At 38.3% G+C, this 12,670-nt stretch overlaps 1 long non-coding RNA gene across 1 annotated transcript in view; it reads right to left on the reverse strand.

Annotated features, from left to right (window-relative positions):
• The window catches only part of LOC144990954 (uncharacterized), a 32,943-nt gene that overhangs the window by 5,263 nt on the left and 15,010 nt on the right, over positions 1 to 12,670 (reverse strand). The window lies entirely within an intron of this gene.

Here is a 12,670-nt window from a genome sequence, read left to right on the forward strand (position 1 = left end):
CGAGCGTATTGGCAGAAAGCAAGAAACTGCGACTTAAAGTGTTTTTTTTGGAAAATATGTGTAAAAACAGGAATAAGGGTTGAAAAATAAAATTAAAATCAAAGTAAATTAATAAGTTTCAAAATAATGTATAACATTTCAATATCATCCATCCATCCATCCATCCATCCATCCATCCATCCATCCATCCATCCATCCATCCATCCATCCATCCATCCATCCATCCATCCATCCCTCTCTCTCTCTCTCTCTCTCTCTCTCTCTCTCTCTCTCTCTCTCTCTCTCTCTATCTATCTATCTATCTATCTATCTATCTATCTATCTATCTATCTATCTATCTATCTATCTATCTATCTATCTATCTATCTATCTATCTATCTATCTATCTATCTATCTATCTATCTATCTATCTATCTATCTATCCAAAGTTTCCTCATCATCACAGGCGACCGGCAGTAACACAGCACCTCTGGCACTGAACCCACTCCACCAGCAGCACGGCACGCGCCACATGGTGCATCATTTCAGCACCACGAACAGCTCCGCTGGCGCACTGAAGAATGATGCATTATTGAAAGCCTATATCAAACAGCTCTGGGGTGCTGTCTTTCTGAGCAGGGGCTCTGGATGAAGTCGGACTGTCTGCCTGCACAATGGCCTCTAATATGTTAATGGCCGTAGGGGATGCCTGAGGTATCGTCCCCAGCTGCTTCGCCTACCGTATGTCAGGCCGCTGTGACAGAGTCCTCTATTAATCAGGGGCATATTTCATCGGTAACTCCGCCGATATCATAACCCTTAAAGCTCCATCAATAGCGGGCCGGCCTGCAGCCTGATCCTTAGTGCTGCGCATCAGGAGGCCTTCCTTCTATTGCGCTTCCGGAACGTTCTGGAGAGCCCACTCTCCAAAACTTGCCCGATCCGGTTAGTCTGCCGATTGAGTATTAATAAATAAAAACACACACATATATATATTTTTTATATAAACCAATCATCTCTAAAGTGTTGAATGCGCGCGCAGGCCATTATGGATTATTCATGCCTTTCAAAGGATCCCTTAACTTAATTCCTTCAGGCTTTCAGTCGGGGGAATAATTAATCTATACCATGAATGTAAATAAAAGGAAATTGGATTCCTGACAGACGAAATGAGAGAGTTTTCGACACCACCACGACAAAAGTAATGATTTCACCACACCTAATGGTAACACGGGAGCTGAGATTTACGAGCGACTTTGTTTTACAACACAGCCCTGAGCGGCTGAGAGCGAGTCTGTCCTAATCGTAGCTGTTAGGCGCTGATGTTAAGATGAATGAGACTGTAACAATGTGCTCACAACATGATGCAAACAAGTAAAAAAAAGGACAGCTTTGAGTCTGACTTTATTTGAATTGGACTTTCTCTTATAAGTACATTTTGGAGGAGCACATCTAAAAAAATAAACCAAGACTAAAAATGTGAAGGGGAAAAAAAGCCCCCACAAAGGGCTCCGTTGATAAACCAATGCGCAGAAAGGTTGGCTTTTTGGACGGAAATGTCAAACCAAGGATGTGGATTGGAAGATCCCCCACATCTGCACTCATTTCCCACTTATATTTGCTCGGTAATCCGCTGTGGAAGCCCTCTATCGCCGGGGAGCAGGTTTGAGAGGCAATGCTGTTGACACAGGGGTATATTTCAATCACAGAGGGTTCAGAGTCAGGCGCACAACTTATTTGTCTAATAAATCCGTCATTTAGTTAGAAAAATATTTGATCTTGAGGGGCTGACCTCTTTGTCATGTAGCCACTGACAAATAAAAACGGGTATGGTTTCTTCAGAAAATGGGCAGGGTGTATCCTGAATAAAAACATTAGATTCATATTCATTTGAGAATATGGATGAGCAGAAGTCTGGAAGCAGGGATCTTGTTATATCTTTTTAGATGGAAGAAAAGAACATTTTTATTCAAGTTTAAGGAGAACAAATCCCTTTGGCCCATTTTTTAAGCACGGCTAATAAAATATTAATTGTATACAATTAATATTTTATTAATCAAATGCCTGTTAATTCTATAGAATTAACAGGCATTTGATTAGATAGTCAATGCTTATGCCACTTGCAGCCTAAAGACTGTCATTAACCTGCAAGAGAATGTTTGCAACTTTTATTATTACATTTTAATATCCCATTAATAACAGTGTAAAATTAAACGCTTGTTTAAGTTTTGCAAACTGATTTTACTCTTCAGTACAAAAATATTCATTTTCATTTACACATTCCAACAATAAGGTAATGCTGATCAATTTATGAAGCTTAATTTTCTTTCTTAAATTTCAAACAATCAAATAAGAAAAATACACAACACATAATATTTCTTTAGTGGCTCACATGATGACAGAATCATGGTTACACTCTTCAAAAAGTCTGTTTGATCTGAAATTTATGAATGGTAGCAGTTTTTCCAAATCAAAGACTTTATGGGGAAAAACCCCCAAATATCTTTGTGGATAACCTTCGTAAGTGGTACCGACCCTCCATTTGACAACTGCACTGATAAATGCGGCTCTAAAGACATCAAAACACCGCGTCTTCATGTCTAAAGCGCCTCCTCGCGCTCTGTTTAATTTTGTTCTGAAATCACACGTTGCCACCTAAATGTCACTCTATGCTAAAAACGTGCCTCACTATCTAAATGTCATTCATTTCCCAAACCCGCCCTTCCAAGCGCTGCAGTGGCCCAGGGCGGGGTGCTCTTTGAACCCTGCCTTGAACCTAGATTTCCCGCCGCCATTACCGCGGCTGGCAGACAAGGAGAAGAGCGGGAGACGGAGAAACGTGGCCGGAAATGCAAACATGGGCTATGTCCGAATTCTCTCCCTATTCCCTTATCACTAAAAACACTAAATAGTGCGAGACTATAGTGCCCTGGATTTTAAAAGCAATTCGGACACCATGATATTTACCATTTTTGTCTTCTGAATGGCAAATAGGCTTATCACTGATTTCCCAAAGTTAAAACCTAAACAGTATATGAAAATTTTACGAAGACTATTTATGAATCAAAAGTGTTTTAATGATGACAATTTGGATGATTTGTAAAACAATAAATTAAAATGGGCTATTTTTTTCACAAAAAATGTTCAAATGCAATGCATTGTGGTCCACATTTGTTAATCTAGTTAGCATCAATGGACACTGGTGTATTGCAGAGACTTCTGGGAAACTTCTATGGCACTGGATTTTGGAATGGTATATTCATATACAGTGCACTCTGTAGTGAGGGAATTCAGACACTACTCGCAACTCTAAAATTGACTGCCCTAGATATTTCTCAAAAGTCTCTGTGAAAAACCAGTGTGCATCAATGCTCAATGGCGAATATAAACCACAATGCATTGCAATCAAACAATTTTTGTTAGAAAAAATATTTTAACAAAGTTTTTTCTGAACCATTCAAGTTTTTATCATCAGAACCCTAGATTCAAAAATAGCCTTCATAAAATGTTCATATTTATTAAGTTTTTACTTTGGGAAATTAGTGATGTCATATTTACCATTACTAGTGACCATGGTGTTTAAACTGCATTTATAATCCAGGGGACTTGATAGTTCTGCACTATGTAGATTTTTATCAATATTAAGGGAATTCAGATATAGCTGTATTCTGACTCTCCAACAAAATGTGAAACCCACTATATAGTGCACTAAGTAGAGAGTAGTGAAGGAATTCAGACACAATCAAAGACACTATTTCAACCTTTCAACCTTCATCCTAGGCACTTTAACATTGGGAGTTGGGTCATCTAGACCCACTAGACAGTGCGCTGAACCTTTTTTCTTCAATGATTTGTGATCTTCACTGGTGTCCATGGATTAGATGAAATCTTTCCACCTTTATCCACCTTTGTCATGGTAGGGAGAACACGTCAATGTAAAGGTGGGGTCATCTAAGATAGCACAAGGGTTAAGGACACGTGAACTCAAGAAAAACCCAACTTAGACTTTGTTATTTGGTCAAACCAAAGCTTGCGTGGGTAGAATTCATTTAGGAAGACAGCTTTTAGCTAACTTTAATTTAAGTCAGGATTATTTATTTTAATTGTTACAGACACCAGTTAAATCAAATTTGTGGCATGAACATTGAAGGGATTCAGATATTCCTAGTTTATCTCTTTCTTTTCCCCTTTTTGTGATAATTTCGAAGCATATGAAAATATGACACCTATCCTACTTCGCAACTTTGACAACAAAAAGAGGAAAACAAAAGTTTGCATCGTATATATAAAGGCTGTTGCTTTACGTGTAGATGTGAGGGCATTTCCTACACACAAGACAGAGCTTGGGCTCTCCATTGGAAGGTAATGAATATCTTCCTCTGTTCACATAGACTTCCATTGCAGGCAGTGACGACCAGCATTCGCCCGCCGCCCCGCCATCAAATATTCATTACTGTTGATTAAACAGCCGGCAGCTGCCGATCAGCCGGGTGTCAAATTTGTATCCAGTTCTGTACACATCTAGTCTGATTACAAAAGACTGAAATGTTCTGCAGAATTAGGCTCAAGCATACCCACGAGTCTCCTCTAAATAAACGGACGTTTGAAAGGTCTGGTTGAGGTGTGAACTGTAACTTGTGGACCTGCAAACACACATTCTTTGACTATCAGCATGAATGACAGAAAGAAATGTGTGTGGGTGTGTGTTAGGGCCTGCATGTAAGTGTGTATTTGTGTGAGGCGTGCTTGAATATTTCATGAGTTGTTAGAGGTTGGGGTAGAGAGGGAAGACTACCCAGGAAGGCTGGGTCAACTCAACTCAACAAATGCTGATGCAGTTACACTCTCACAAACACACCCACACACATTGTGTGTGTGAGACACACACCAGCAGAAACAGGGAAAGAATAGGCACTAAATAACGTTTTCATTTTAACTGTATGTGACTCTTCTCTGTAATTCCATTTGATTGCAAACACACTCAGCAAGAGGACAAAAGTACAATTGGACCATTAATGAGAGTGATTTTTTCTCCTTTCAGAGAAAGAAAAGCATATTTCCCCTAACTCTTTCCTATAAAAAAAAAAGATAAAGTACAGAAAATCTGTTTTGCAACTTAATATTTATCATCCCAAAAAACATTATTTGGTGCCATTGGACCTAATTGTATGAACACAAACAATACATTTCAGTTATCTTAGGTAAAATTGTAGATCAATAAAAGTTTTTTAGTCCCTAAATCTTCATAATAACAGTTTAAACAGATCTTAGCCCATATGGACGAAGTAGTACTAATAGAACTTTACCAATAATTGTCTTCAGTCAGTGGTTGCTTGTGGTTTTATTCCCTACATTGATCATTTTGGAACAACTGTAGAGAAGCAAAACACATGATATTTATCATCCTTAAATCTTCAAAATAATAAGGAGCCGTTCCTCCCAGAATAACTGCTTAATAAGTTACACCTAAATAGAAACTAACCAGAGTATCAAGATATAAATGATAAAACTCATTTGTGCGTTTAAAGGATCTAACATTGAGCTCTGCAGGAAATGTGAGAGAACTGTGCAAAATCCCTAGCATTCAGAGCAGGTGTCTCAGGGACATGATGGAAAAAGGGAGCTCAGGTTACTGTCCATTGATTGTCTTCCTGTGATCTTCTTGGTCTCTTGTAACTTAGATCGTCCTCTGGATCCCCTTACTGGAATATCCTCTCATGACATTTGTTTATTACAGCACCTCATTCTAATTGTCACTGATCGACCAGCCAACACAAAATAACACCCTGTGCTTGCACTGCTGCGTGGTGAGCATGTCTCAGTTTGACGGACAATTCCGAGATAAAGGGATCCTTTTTAGTGGAGATACATTAACTCCAAACAGAGATGTTGTCTCTGTTACAGTAGAGGCTGCTGCCTCTTTGCACAAATCATTGTTTAATAATTATGTCCACACCCAGGAGACACCTACTGAGTGCCTCCAGGATCCTGTGTAAGTTCCAACCATTTCTGACATCTTTCATCAATACCACATGTTCCAACATTGATTGTGATGTCCTCAGCGGCCTGACTTCACACCTTGCAGGTCACATGGTGTGAAATCAGCTCTCTCGTTTATTACTCGGGGGACCTCATCGGCTCCTCAGAAGACTGACAGCTTTGACAGGTGGAGCTGGAGTCGACTTTGACAAAGTACTGATTAGCCTGTCATGCTGAATGGAGGGAAGCCAAGAACTATGTAAAATTCATTTACTCATTCCCTGTGAGCTCGACAGGTAGCAGAATGGGTGCATCACCTCATTAAGCCAGATGGGTTGACATGGATAATTATGTTTGAGTTATAAGCAGAACATTGATAGATGTGTAAGAGTTTCAAAGAGACGATTTGGTCTCATTAATGTGATCAGTTTGTCCTTCAAACCTCTGGGTTAGAGTGCAGAAAGAAGTCAAACTTTTGTCAGCCAGCTTTCGTTTGGCGTTATCCGTTCATCTCCCCTCCTTTCCTAATTGTGTTATCAGGAAAAAACTATCATTGGATAATTAGTGTAGATCATTCATTGATTTTCCTTAAATTGTTGTTGAATCCATTTAAAAATGAACCTTTTAGTATTTATTCGGGTGCAAAAATATCCATTTCTTGCGTTTTTTTTCATTTTAAAACACATTAGGATGGGAATTCCCTAAAAGATGAAGTGTATTTACAGTTTTACTATACAAAATAATAAAAAATAAACAACATTTGCCTAATGTACTAACTCCTCCTAATATTAAAACCCTCCAAGATTTTTTTAAACATATAACAATTCCAACTTTTGGTTTTTTGAAATTGTTGTATTTTGTAAAAATCAAAAGGCCTTTTTTGATTTCAATTATAGAAAAATAAATTTTCAAATTCAAAACTCTATCTGCAGAGGTAATTTATGAGGGAGATAGAAAGAGTAAATCAACGGATTCTAAAAATAGGCGGGAACTTCCTCACCCCAAATCTCAGTAGACTACAGTTGATTCTTCTTCTAATTAATGTGATTTGCAGCTGCATTCCGAGTAACCCTGTCTCTCCCAGTCAGCATCCAACTATCATCCACTTATTGACCATCGCGACAAATGGCTAGGCGGGGGGTGGAGGTGGGAGGTGAGGAGCAGCAGTCTGGTGAGATGGGTGAAGTGAGGAGATAAAGTGTGCCACTGAATAATTCAAAACAAAAACACAAACAAAATCGATCACGAGAACAAAATCTGATATTAATAGTGAATTCCACCATCGTATCGGGTGGGAGGTTTTTCCCTGAGTGACAGAGATATCCATACAGATCAGCTGACTCTGTTAACTCACTTGTCTTTTATTTTATGACTTTTGAAATAACCATCTGCACTGAAGTGGGATGTTCTCTCCGTGCATCGCTTTAGAGTTGCTAAGTAATTAGCACTACATTGGATTTTATAATTGCCAATCATGTGCTTTTATTGGTCAATTACAGGCTATAATCAAGTGACTCAGCCAAATGTAACAGTCTTATTACTACTCAATTAAAACAAATGCTCTCTGCGGTAGGGGCTTTGAGAAGGGGGAGAGAATGAGAGAGGGTGGGGCGCTTTCAGTATATCATAAGGTAATTAATATTTTCATTAACTCATTCTCTGTTGAGCAGCGACCTGCCTCTGATCATTTCATTTCCCTTCCAAGGGTTCAATACTGTAGTGGCTCTATAATTAGTTTGATTTATATGTGCCTTCTGTAATGAAGAAGAGCACTCCCTCCTTCCTCTTCTCGCAGCCGTGTGCTGCCGCTGCTCTCGCACTCTTCTCACATCCAATAAATTTACCTGGTTGAGCCTGGAAGCAATAGGCCTTAGAGTATTAAGACAGCTCATGAACAAGAAACAGAGACATGGTTTATGAAAAATTCACACGGGGTCTTTGAGGGATTGTTGTGTATTCCATGGCAGGGAAACATGGCTTATAAAAGATTGAAACATACATGCATCTTTCTTTTCTGCTTCAAATGTGAAAGACTCTATAGTTCTGCCCCAAAACATTTGGGAGTAAGACACAGAGTAGCCTCCGCTGAGACTGAAGTCTCAGGAGTACAGGAATTGTATTAATTGTTAATGACCAATGCAAAAACATCAATTTAATTTCTTTAGGTAAGCCGTGTTTTTTTAAGTTTTTAAATCAGTTTTTAAGAAATATTAGTCTTGGGTCAGTAGATGTAGGTGTTATTATTATTTTCTATTAATTCGGTGTATGATGCAAGGTGCTGCATGAGCTGCATGACTTCAGCAGCTTTGCACTCTGCAGGGTACCACAGAACAGCACACGAATGATTGCAGCATTAATAATGCCCCATTGATTATTGTTCTGCTGTTTAAAGGTGAATGGCAAAGCTTTCTGAGCAGCAGGGGAGGGAGAAGCCTGTGTGTCTCGGGGAAGGACTGATTTACATTTTGGAAAGTGCACCTGATTCTCGGGGGGTTCGCCTATCGCTTTCAGTCAATATACACTCTGAACTTTCTTTGTTGTGGGAGGCTCTCCAGTCTTTTACACACATTCTGCACTACAGCTGCCTTATATCATGTGGCACAGATTGTTGGTTTTGGAAAACTGATGTCCAAATCAATGTTTTATGATTTGAAAGGACATATTATTGTAATATCACTGTAACAGTCAAATTGTCCGTAATCTTTTAAGCTTCAGCAACTAAGGTTGTATGGGTTCAATAAGGCAATGAGTTTCAGTGGATTTTTCATCTTTTTTCTTTTTTTTTGCTGAACACGTTATTTATTAGCATGATTAGACCTCAACAGATCTGTTTTGGAGGCATCCTTTGTCTTTCAAGGAAAGAAACCAAAGTCTGTGCCAACAACTGCCCTTCAGCTCTGTGTTAAGATTAGCTCTGTCTGTATATATTAAAAAAATAGGTGGTTGTCAGCAGCCTGCACAGAGCCCTAAAACAAACCCACTTTGAATCAGTCAAACCAGGGGTCTGCAACCTGCGGCTCCGGACTCACATGTGGCTCTTTTACCCCTCCATTGTGGACCTCTGGTTAGAAAAGAAGAAAAAGGTTTGATTTTAAAAAAGTAACTATATACAGTTATCCCACCTTTTTTAACTCGTTTACAAAATTTGAAGAACAGTATGGATCACTCTGAGAGGCTCTTGACTACAGTACCCATGATCCTCAAGCGGTGCGGCTTCGTTAACAAAATTGAACTGAAACATTTTGAATACTGTTTATCACATAAATTAATAGGAAGTCTGTAGACCAAACCAAAATCCATAGTTGCGGCACACTGGACCATAAGGCGGATTTTCCATTAAAAAAAATAATATAAATACAAATCAGTGTCTTATTTTTCTAAAGGGTGAAGTAACACTTTGATGCTCCTACTGGGTTGTTGTCAGTGATAAATCAACCAGAATGGCTCTTTTAACTGTTCGAGCCCCTGAGCTCTTGATCCTTTGCAAAACAACACTGACTACAAATATGCAAAATACTATAAAAGTTACATTTATATTTGCACATCTCAACTTTTCAGACAGAATCCCACAAAAAATTAAGATTGTGCAAATTTAATATATATTCAAAATTACTATGGAATGAGCTAATAATGCCCATGTGAAATGAAATAAATATCATACTCTTCTTGCTGTTTTGATGCCCTTGTGGATCCATATTTACCAGCAAACAGCTTCCAAATGGCAACAATAGGATATACTGTGTGCTTTCTTTCCAAGTTTTGCAGGAGCCAAAGCCAAGCGGGTGGAAGCATAAAGATAATCGTCAGTGCCACATAAAAAGAAGCCAAATTAGCAAACTAGCCAGACTGTCCATCGCAGCATCTTTCAGGCACATTTAGCTGGCAATGAATGCAGCTCTTCCTACCATTTCCCCTCACTCAATTATTGATGGTAATTATCATGGTGTGCTTTGCCTGCTCCATAACAATATATTCTGAACAGGAAAAAAGTCAGTGCTCTCAAGTGATCATTTCTTTCTTATCTTCATTTTAGCAGTACTTCTTTCACATGTAATAATCTGTACAAGTACTGTAGATGATACTCTTTCATGACAAAACAGTTCAATTTAATTGCCTATTCCTAAAGTAAGTCATTTTAAGGTAACAGCAGTAAAAGCAAACACATGTAGTTCTAGTCTTGATCATACAGATTTTTCCAAACCCTACCATATGGATGCTTTATAACCCAGTGATTTAAAGTCCCACTCCAATCATCTTTATGATCTATTTTAAAATCGTTCCCAGTGGTCTTTTAATTATTATTTTGCTGTTTTTTTTGGTGTAAATGAAAGAAACAGTCGTTTTCTAGGTCATAGTTTCTGCAGAGTTGCAGTAGCACATCAGAAATTTGCCTCTGAGTTGTGGGTGGGTTACAATGGTGTGGAGTAAGCCCCTCCACCTTCCCATCATCCATCTGTTTTAGGTCTCTCCCGAAAGCTTACAGCCCCTCACATCCCCAACCTAACATTACCAGAGCAACAAAAACTGCGAACATTATTGGAGCTATCCAACGATAAAATTTTGAGCCAGATGCCAGCTCAAAGGAGAAGAATTAAGACATACACAGATCTATTTGTCTACAAGTGGATGCATCAGAATGGAACAGAACAGGGAGCGTGTGGCTTGCTGTTGTCCGATCCTGATTCACAACGATTTGAATAAAAAAAACCTCATAAATGCATTTTAATCTTGACTTTTCTTATGTATGTGCTCTATCATCAGAAAAATGGCACAAGAATATGTTAAAAACACCAAAAACAGAACTTTCTTGGAGTGGGTTTTTAATATAATGTGTTGATGGTCATTTACCCATCGACCTTTTCTTGCTCAATTTTTATTTCAGAAGGAATTGTTTACAGAATATTTAGAACAAATGATTATATTTGACAATCATTTAGGAGTCTTTTTGAGGTACAAGAAAATATGATTTTTCAAAATGATAACTTAATTTTTTTTTATTAGTTTCCCACCAGTCTGTTTTTTTTGTCCTCCACAATCACAAGTCTCAGGCAAAAAAAATGACCTTTGTCCAAATATGTCACCTGACAAGCAACATGTCTCATGTATGTAAACCTGCACCAAGGTACATATCCAAACAGACTAAAATAACAACAACTAAACAGCTCTCTCCCTCCTGACTGTGATCTTAGACTTTCTGCCCTCTACTTTCTCTTCCATTTCAGTGGAAGGCCCTAGTTTGCTGTCTTCCAGCGCCGCAGGGCATGGAGCTAGCCGGCGGTGAGTTTCCATCAATTAGTGCACCCCTGCGGCCTCGTGGCAGAACCCACCTTTGACTGGAGAGAGATATTGATTAGTTCAGCTGAACTGTCAGGTCTGGAGTGAACAGGGCCGGGTGATCCAAGGCCTTTGCCAGAGACAAGATCATGTTGAGTTTTTGACACATGTAAGCACACACACACACACACACGTGCACACATAAGCCCATACACATGCGTGAAGGCAAGCCTGTATACACACTCACAGGTGCACACATATATGCACATTTGCACATGAACCCATACAAAAGCAGTGCAATGTGCTCTCTCAGATGACTGCAAGGTGTGAGAGAGGGAAGATAAGAAGAGAAGTCCACAAGAGTTTCCTGTCAGGAGAGTGACGGCTGAGAACTGACAAGTGCTTGTTAGTTTTTTCTCCTCATCCAGGCGGAGTCCATATAAAAACAACAAGCAGGAGATGCTTCACACTCACTGGAAGATTGTGGGCTGTGAGTAAAATATTATTAGAGTACTATCAAAAAGGTAAGTTGAACTGTTGTGTTTTGGTTTGTTCTATCACAGGAAGGAAGGCTGAATGAGTTGATCTTTAAAAAAACATGATTAAACAAACAAATAAAGCTGTAAAATGGAAAAAAAACACATTTTGGATTTAAATTTTAAAAAGTTGAAGTTGCTTTAAATTCGGTTTTAAGTTTTAAAATAAAACAAAAGACAAATGTGAAAAGCAACACACTGTCAATGCACATAAATGCAGTTCACAAAGACACAGGATGAGACAAAAATACATGAGGGAATTGCTGCTCTACCACATGAATTTAGAATGCTGTCAAAACCTGCTTAATCATAGGAGTCTAAAAAATATTTCTCTGATGTAATCAGGGGTAACTCCACAGGTGCTTGACCTGTTGTTAATCTCAAAATTTTTCTTAAAAAACAAAAACCACACAAAAAAAAATCTCCCTTAAAACAATTTTAAGGCTGTGTTTAATTATGCAGTTTAACTGTTAAATTGGGTAAATTAAATATCTGTACAAACAAACAAACAAACAAACAAACAAACAAACAAACAAACAAACAAACAAACAAACAAACAAACAAACAAACAAACAAACAAACAAACAGGTAAACAAGGATCAACAGCAAAACAATTGTTTTTCCACACCAAAATAATCCAAAGAGAACATTATTAGAGCATTCTATCACACTGTATGATCACATGTCTTTGGTAAATTCAAAGTGTTTGCACACATTGGACTGGAATGAAGGAATGATAATTTTTTTAAGACATCACATGTGTTGTCTGCTGATACACTTGGTCATTTTTACATTATAGTAAAATAAACCTAACATGCCTCAATATGGTATTTTCCAAAATTGATATAATCAATATCTTTTATTTTGAAACAATTTTATAATGGTATAGGTCGATTTCCTTC

This window comes from Oryzias latipes, chromosome 3, assembly GCF_053564925.1.
Source record: "Oryzias latipes strain Hd-rR chromosome 3, Olatipes_Hd-rR_3.1".
In the NCBI taxonomy this organism is placed as follows: Eukaryota; Metazoa; Chordata; class Actinopteri; order Beloniformes; family Adrianichthyidae; genus Oryzias; species Oryzias latipes.